This window comes from Herpailurus yagouaroundi, unplaced genomic scaffold, assembly GCF_014898765.1.
Source record: "Herpailurus yagouaroundi ecotype Mexico unplaced genomic scaffold, PumYag 184, whole genome shotgun sequence".
Taxonomy (NCBI): Eukaryota; Metazoa; Chordata; class Mammalia; order Carnivora; family Felidae; genus Herpailurus; species Herpailurus yagouaroundi.
Genome location: NW_024412415.1, coordinates 7618555 through 7625922, shown reverse-complemented (window position 1 = coordinate 7625922; position 7368 = coordinate 7618555). Strand labels below are relative to the sequence as shown.

Sequence of the window (7368 nt, the reverse complement as noted above, 5' to 3'; positions counted from 1 at the left end):
ACAGGCTCCAGGCTCTGAGCCATCAGCCCAGAGCCTGACGCGGGGCTCGAACTCACGGAGTGCGAGATCGCGACCTGGCTGAAGTCGGACGCTTAACCGACTGCGCCACCCAGGCGCCCCTGTTTTTATTTATTTTTGAGACAGAGAGAGACAGAGCATGAACAGGGGAGGGGCAGAAAGAGAGGGAGACACAGAATCCAAAGCAGGCTCCAGGCTCTGAGCTGCCAGCAGAGCCAGACGTGGGGCCCAAACTCACAGAGTGGGAGATCATGACCTGAGCTGAAGTTGGACGCTTAACCGACTGAGCCACCCGGGTGCCCCTCTTTTTCCTTTTTTTAAAATTGAAATATAGGGGGCGCCTGGGTGGCACAGTCGGTTAAGCCTCCGACTTCAGCCAGGTCACGATCTCGCGGTCCGTGAGTTCGAGCCCCGCGTCGGGCTCTGGGCTGATGGCTCAGAGCCTGGAGCCTGTTTCCGATTCTGTGTCTCCCTCTCTCTCTGCCCCTCCCCCATTCATGGTCTGTCTCTCTCTGTCCCAAAAATAAACGTTGGGAAAAAAAAAATTAAAATAAATAAATAAATAAATAAATAAATAAAATTGAAATATAGGGGCGCCTGGGTGGCTCAGTCGGTTAAGCGGCCAACTTCGGCTCAGGTCATGATCTCGCGGTCAGTGAGTTCAAGCCCCGTGTTGGGCTCTGTGCTGACAGCTCAGAGCCTGGAGCCTGTTTCAGATTCTGTGTCTCCCTCTCTCTCTCTGACTCTCCCCCTTTCATGCTCTGTCTCTATCTCAAAAATAAATAAACGTTAAAAAAAAATTAAAAAAAAAATAAAATAAAATAAAATAAAACTGAAGTATAGTTAACATACAGTGTCACATTAGTTTCAAGTATACAACGTAGTGATCTGACAACTCTATACTATGCTAAGCTCACCACAGGTATAGCTACCATCTGACACCATACAACACTATTATAATACCACTGACTATATTCCCTACGCTGTACCTTTTATTCCTGTGATTTATTCCATAACTGGAAGCCTGCACCTCCCATTCACCTTCATCCATTTGCCTATCCCTACTCCTCCCTTCTGGGAGCCATCAATTTGTTCTCTGTATTTATGGGTCTGTTTCTGCTTTTTGTTTATTTTTGTTTTTTAGATCCCACATATAAATGAAATCATAGCATACTTGTCTTTCTCTGTAGGACTTATTTCATTCAGCATAGTACCCTTTAGGTCCCACCATATTGCTGCAAACAGGAAGATCTTAAAGTCTGAGTAATATTCCACTGTGTGTGTGTGTGTATATACATATACACACACACACACACACGCACACACACATATACATACTACATCCACTTTATCCATTCATGTATGGATGGACACCTGGGTTGCTTCCATATCTTGGCTATTGCAAATAATGCTGCAATAAACATTGGGGTGCATATATTTTTTCAAGTTAGTAGGGTTTTTTTGTTTTGTTTTCTTTGGGTAAATACCCAGTAGTGGAATTACTGAATCATATGGCATTTCTATTTTCAATTTTTGATGAACCTCTATACTGTTTTCCACAGCATCTGCACTAATTTACATTCCTACCAACAGGGCAGGAGGGTTCCTTTTTCTCCACATCCTCACCAACACTTGTTACTATTATTTTTTAAGATTTTATTTTTAAGCAATCTCTACACCTAACGTGGGGCTCGAATTAACAACTGTGAGAACAAAAGTTACATGCTCCCCTGACTGAGCCTGCCAGGCTCCCCTATTTCTTTTCTTCCTTTTTAAGTTTATTTTGAGAGGGAGAGACAGAGCAAGTGCAAGCAGAGGGGGGCAGAGAAAGAATTGGGGCTCAATCCCACCAACAGTGAGATCATACCCTAAGCCAAAATCAAGAGTCAGATGAGTCCCTCTTATGTTTTTAATTTTAGCCATTCTGACAAGTGGGAGATGCTGTATCATTGTGGTTTTGATTTGCATTTCCCTGATTAGTCATTTGAGCACATTTTCATGTATGTTTGCCATATGTATGTCTTCTTTTGAGATGACCATTTATTCTTTTTGATGTTTATTTTTGAGAGGGAGAGACAGAGAGAGAGAGAGAGAGAGAGAGAGAGAGAGAGAGAGAGTGCAAGCAGGGGAGGGGCAGAGAGAGGAGACACAGAACCTGAAGCAGGCTCCTGGCTCTGTGCTGATAGCACACAAACCATGAGATCATGACCTGGGCTAAAGTCAGAAGCTTAACCCACTGAGCTACCCATGTGCCCCAGCGGAGATGACCATTTGTTCTGGATTATTTCAGGTGCAGATCTCTTAGATGGCAGGTTCAGCATAATGCGTGTCTATGATAATGCTAAATATCAGAATGACCTGAATGCAAACATTCATAATTTATGAAAAAGATGAAACTGCAGAGTAATAAAGGATGGTCTTTTCTTTTCCTTTTTTTAGGTTTATTCATTTATTTTGAAAGAGAGCTCACAAGTAGGGGAGGGGAAGAGAGGGAGGGACAGAGAGAAACCCAAGCAGGCCTAAGCCCAACATAGAGCTCAAAGTGGGACTTACAACTGTGAGATCAGGACCTGAGCTGAAATCAAGAGTGGGATGCTTATGGGGCACTTGGGTGGCTTAGTTGGTTAAGCATCCGACTTCAGCTCAGGTCATGATCTCATGGTTCGTGGGTTCAAACCCCACGTCAGGCTCTGTGCTGACAACTCAGATTCTTTGTCTCCCTCCCTCTCTGCACCTCCCCTGTTTGCACTCTCTCTCGCTCTCAAAAATAAACAAACATTAAAAAAAATTAAAAACCAACCAACAAAAAAAGAGTGGGATGCTTAACTGACTGAGCCACCCAGGTGCTACAAGAGTCCAATGCTTAACTGACTGAGCCACACAAGTGCCCCAGGATGGACTTTTCTTTTTTTTTTTTAATTTTTTTTAAACGTTTATTTATTTTTGAGACAGAGACAGAGCATGAATGGGGGAGGGGCAGAGAGAGAGGGAGACACAGAATCGGAAGCAGGCTCCAGGCTCTGAAGCATCAGCCCAGAGCCCCACGCGGGGCTCGAACTCACAGATCGCGAGATCGTGACCTGAGCTGAAGTCGGACGCTTAACCGACTGCGCCACCCAAGGGCCCCAGGATGGACTTTTCAATAAACAGTGCTGGGTTAATGGGAGAGCCTTACAGAATAAGAAAAACACATACTCAATTTCCAATTTCATGTAAGAGGTAAAACAAAGCTTTTGGAATACAGGCAGATATCTTCAAGACTTTGGGATAAGGATTTATTAAAATTTATTTTTATTTTTGAAAGAGCAAAAGTGAGGGAGGGGCAAAGGGAGGGGGACAGAGGATCTGAAGTGGGCTTTGTGCTGACAGCAGCGAGCCGGATGTGGGGCTTGAACTCACAAACTGTGAGATCATGACCTGATCCTAAGTCTGTTGCTCAACTGATTGAGCCACCCAGGTGCCCCAGGATAAAGATTTGTTAAACCGGATATATAAAGCAATAACCAAAAAAGTAAAGGCTGAAAAACTGGACATTTAATCTTAAGACTCTATCAAAAGATACTATTTAAAAAATGAAAAGTCAAAAGAAAGAAAGAAAGAAAGAAAGAAAGAAAGAAAGAAAGAAAGAAAGAAAGAGAAAAAAAAAAAAATGAAAAGTCGTGGGCCCCTGGTGGCTGAGTCAGTTAAGTTTCAGACTCTTGATTTCAGCTCAGGTCACAATCTCACAGTTTGGGAGATCAAGCCCGCGTCGGGATTCTCTTGGAATCCTCTCTCTGCCCCATTCCTACTCTCTCTGTCTCAATATAAATAAACGTCTAAAAAAAAAAAAAAAAAAAAAGTCAGGGGTGCCTGTGTGGTTCAGTCAGTTAAGCTTTGGACTCTTGATCTCAGCTCAGGTCATGATCTCATGCTTCCATGAGATCAAGCACGGAACCTGTTTAGGATTCTCTCTCTTTCTCTCTCCCCCTCCCTCATTCACATGCATATATGCATGTGCTCTCTCTCAAATAAAATAAACTAAAAAAGAAAAGAAAAAGAAAATGTAAAGTCAAACTATAGTTAGGGGACAAAATATTTACCACCTATACAATCAAGAACTGATCGTTAGAATACATAAAGAACTTCAAATCAGCAAGACAGACAACCCAATAGAAAAAGACAAGATATCTGAACAAGCACTTCACGAAAGAAGATATCCAAATAGCCAATAAACATAGGAACTAACGCTTAATCTTATTAATAATCAGGAAAATTAAAATCCAAACCATGAGATATTAGTATATGGCACCAGAATAGGTAAGATTAAATAGACTGAAAATATCAAGAGTTGGCAAGCACGTGAAACAACTAAATACTCCTACACTACTGGTTTGAATGTAAATTGGTACAACTTTAGAAAACTAACATTAAATGTGAAAGCTGAATATAGAAAATGCTATGAACCAGGAATTTCAATACTCTGTACTAATCAACTGAAAAGCATACATGCGTGCACCAAAATGTACACAGGAAATGTTCTCAAGCAGCCTTTCTCATTAAAACAGCCCAAAACTGGGGCACCTGGGTGGCTCAGTCGGTTAGGCATCCAACTCCGGCTCAGGTCATGATCTCTCAAAGCTCCTGAGTTGGAGCCCCTACTACGGCTCTCTGTTGTCAGCAGGAGCCTGGAGCCTGCTTCACGGTGGGTGGGTGTGTGTGTGTGTGTGTGTGTGTGTGTGTGTGTGTGTGTGTGTCTGTCTAAAATAAATATTAATTTTTTTAATTATAAAAAGACAAAGAAAAGAAAAATAAAAAGCCAAAAACTGGAAACAACCCAAATGTACACCATGGGCAGAATGAATAAGGAATTCAATATAGCAACAGGAAAGAACTATTGCCTTATGCAAACATATATATAAACCGATAGAATGTTGAAGAAAACCAGACACACGAAAATATAAACAGCATTACTCATAAAAAATTCAGAGAGGCAAATTTAGTTAATGGTATTAAAAGTCAATATAGTGGTTACCTTTGAAGAGAAAAGGAGACATACTAGAGGGGTAACAGGAAAAGCTTTGGGGGTGCTGACAACATTCTAGTTATTGACCTGAGTGGGGACTACACACGTATATTCTTTTTGAAATAATTCACAGAGCTGTGTACACTTTGGATTTGTGCATTCTTCGATAAGCATGTTACACTTCACTTTACAAGGTAAAAAACCTCACTACAGACCATTCCCTAGGCATCGCGTGAACGGCCTTCCATTAGGTAATGAAAACACCTTTTTGGAAACTGGAGGCTGGTACTTTGTAAGTAAAATACGGTATCATGGAAAGAGGACTGACCAGAGATCCGGAACCGCTGGCCCGGACAGAAACAGCTGTGACATTTAATCACTACACCTCTCTGGATCTCGGCTTTCTTGCCCCCCCCCACCCCCATAAAATGGGTGTTAGAAACGAAGGCCTCTAAAAGGTCCCCCGCTCCCAGCTCTGGAGCCTGGGGTCCGCCACCATTTTCGCCACAACAAGCTCTGACGGTGGGTTGGGCCCGGGCATGCCCCTGCTCCACCCCGCCAACTCCGCTTTCTCACTTGGCCCCACGAGCCCGCCAGGCCCGGGGCCGGCTACGGTCGGGACTTACCCTGAGGCAAAAAGGAACCGAGTCCGCGCCTAACACCCTCACCCTGGTACGCAGCGCTTCTTGCTCCCACTGGCTGCGCGCCCCGACTTCTGTCCGCTGGCTCGGTCCGCGCCCGGCCGGGACGGACTCCAGACCCCTTTGCTTCCTGCCCACTTCTCTACTCCCTTGCTCCGGCCTTCTGCACACAACCCAGGCGAAACTCAGCTCCCAACTGCGTCCCTCCGGGTGCGTCTCCGCTCTTCTCAGACCTCGATTTCAGGCCAGGGCGCGCGCGGAGCACTGCAACTTTCGGAGATCCCGCCAAATTCTCGGGCTGGGTCACGCCAGCGTCAACGTAACGTCTCCCCGCCCTCCTCGGCTCTGCCTTCCAGCCCCTTCGGACGCTGCTCCCGATCCTAGAGATGAGCCTAGAGAACTTAACCTTGCATGATGTTATGAACTTCCCTCTTCCATTTACCTCTGAAAACTAACTCAAAGTTTGGGAGTCGCCCCCTTCTTTTCTTTTACCAGACCGAGGACTACAACTCCCAGGAGGTAGTGGGGCTGTCCGGAGACTCCATCTCCCAGTATGCACCGCCGGCGCACGCCTGTTTTAGTGCCTCAGCCCCTCTAGGGAGAAGCCTGGCCACAGAGAGCTATTCTTGATTTGCTTGTGAAGTATCTAAACCTGAGCGTTAGGCACTTGAGATTGCTGTGAACTTCTGACTCAAATTCCCGGAGCCTGGCGTTTTCCAGGCCCGTGGAGGTGGTGCGGCTGAGGATGCTCGAGTGGACAGGTGGAAGTAGAAAACTAAGCTACCGAAGGGAAGAAAAATGGTTGAAATATTAGTCAAGCCTTGGTATTTTACTGGAGATTTGCAAGACTCCAGAGGAAGGAGGCATTGATTTTGAGAAGATAAACTTTATCATGGTTTACTGGAAAGATTGACCTGTGATTCTGGTTTTAAAGAGTGAATGGAGTTTCCTGGACCAAGAAGAGGAGATGAAAGAAGCAAGGATATCAATTTGGGCGTGGAAATTAACGACATGGTCAAGGAATAGTATTGTCTGGTGAGGGAAGAAAAGTATCGTGGAGTCGCTGATACTGGAAAGTTAACGTTTAGTTCGGGTTATGAGGGAACTTAAGGACATGTCTGGAACTTTTTGGTCTTTATTCTATAGTTGATGAGGAAGTCATTTAAAGTTTTTGAGCAGACGAGTCCTATGTTGTTTTTCTTCCTGCCCCCCCCCACTACAACTTTATTTATATCTGTTTCCCTCCCCCCACTATTAGTTTATATTTGTGGAGTGCTTTAAAGTTCATAAAGTTTTTATTTAATCCTCTCATCATTGTGGCAGTGAAGGAGAGATTTTAGGGAAGGACAGCAAAAACTGTTAGCTCTTGCAGTATTTCAGACAAGTGATGAAGTCTTGCTTGAGTTGGAGCAATGACAGACTCAAGAAGCATTCTGGAGATAGAATCAACCCAACTATGTGATTACAGATAGTACCTGGAGATAGTAGTGAAGTGCCTTCCATACCAGAGATACCCACCTTTACCTCTCATTCTTCACACATCTTCCTTAGAACATCTGCAAACCCACAGCCCCTCTTGGCTGAATGAAATAATATGTGACTTTGACCTTTCATTAAAATCCAATTCCTGTGGCTGTGTGGATGTCAAACCAGAGAAACCCCATCTGTAGAAAGATTAAAAAATTGAGAGACTGAGAAAGTAAGACA

At 44.2% G+C, this 7368-nt stretch overlaps 1 protein-coding gene across 3 annotated transcripts in view; it reads right to left on the bottom strand.

Moving 5' to 3' along the window:
- Positions 1–6169, bottom strand: part of RAD51 (RAD51 recombinase) — a 33173-nt gene extending 27004 nt beyond the window's left edge. The window contains exon 1 of one of the 3 annotated variants that reach the window (XM_040492307.1): positions 6104–6169. The gene's annotated coding sequence lies outside the window, so the exon portion shown is untranslated. Of the gene's footprint in view, positions 1–5646; positions 6039–6103 lie in introns of those variants that run through there. The other 2 variants (XM_040492306.1, XM_040492305.1) reach the window with 2 other exon arrangements.
- Between the last annotated feature and the right edge of the window lie 1199 nt (positions 6170–7368).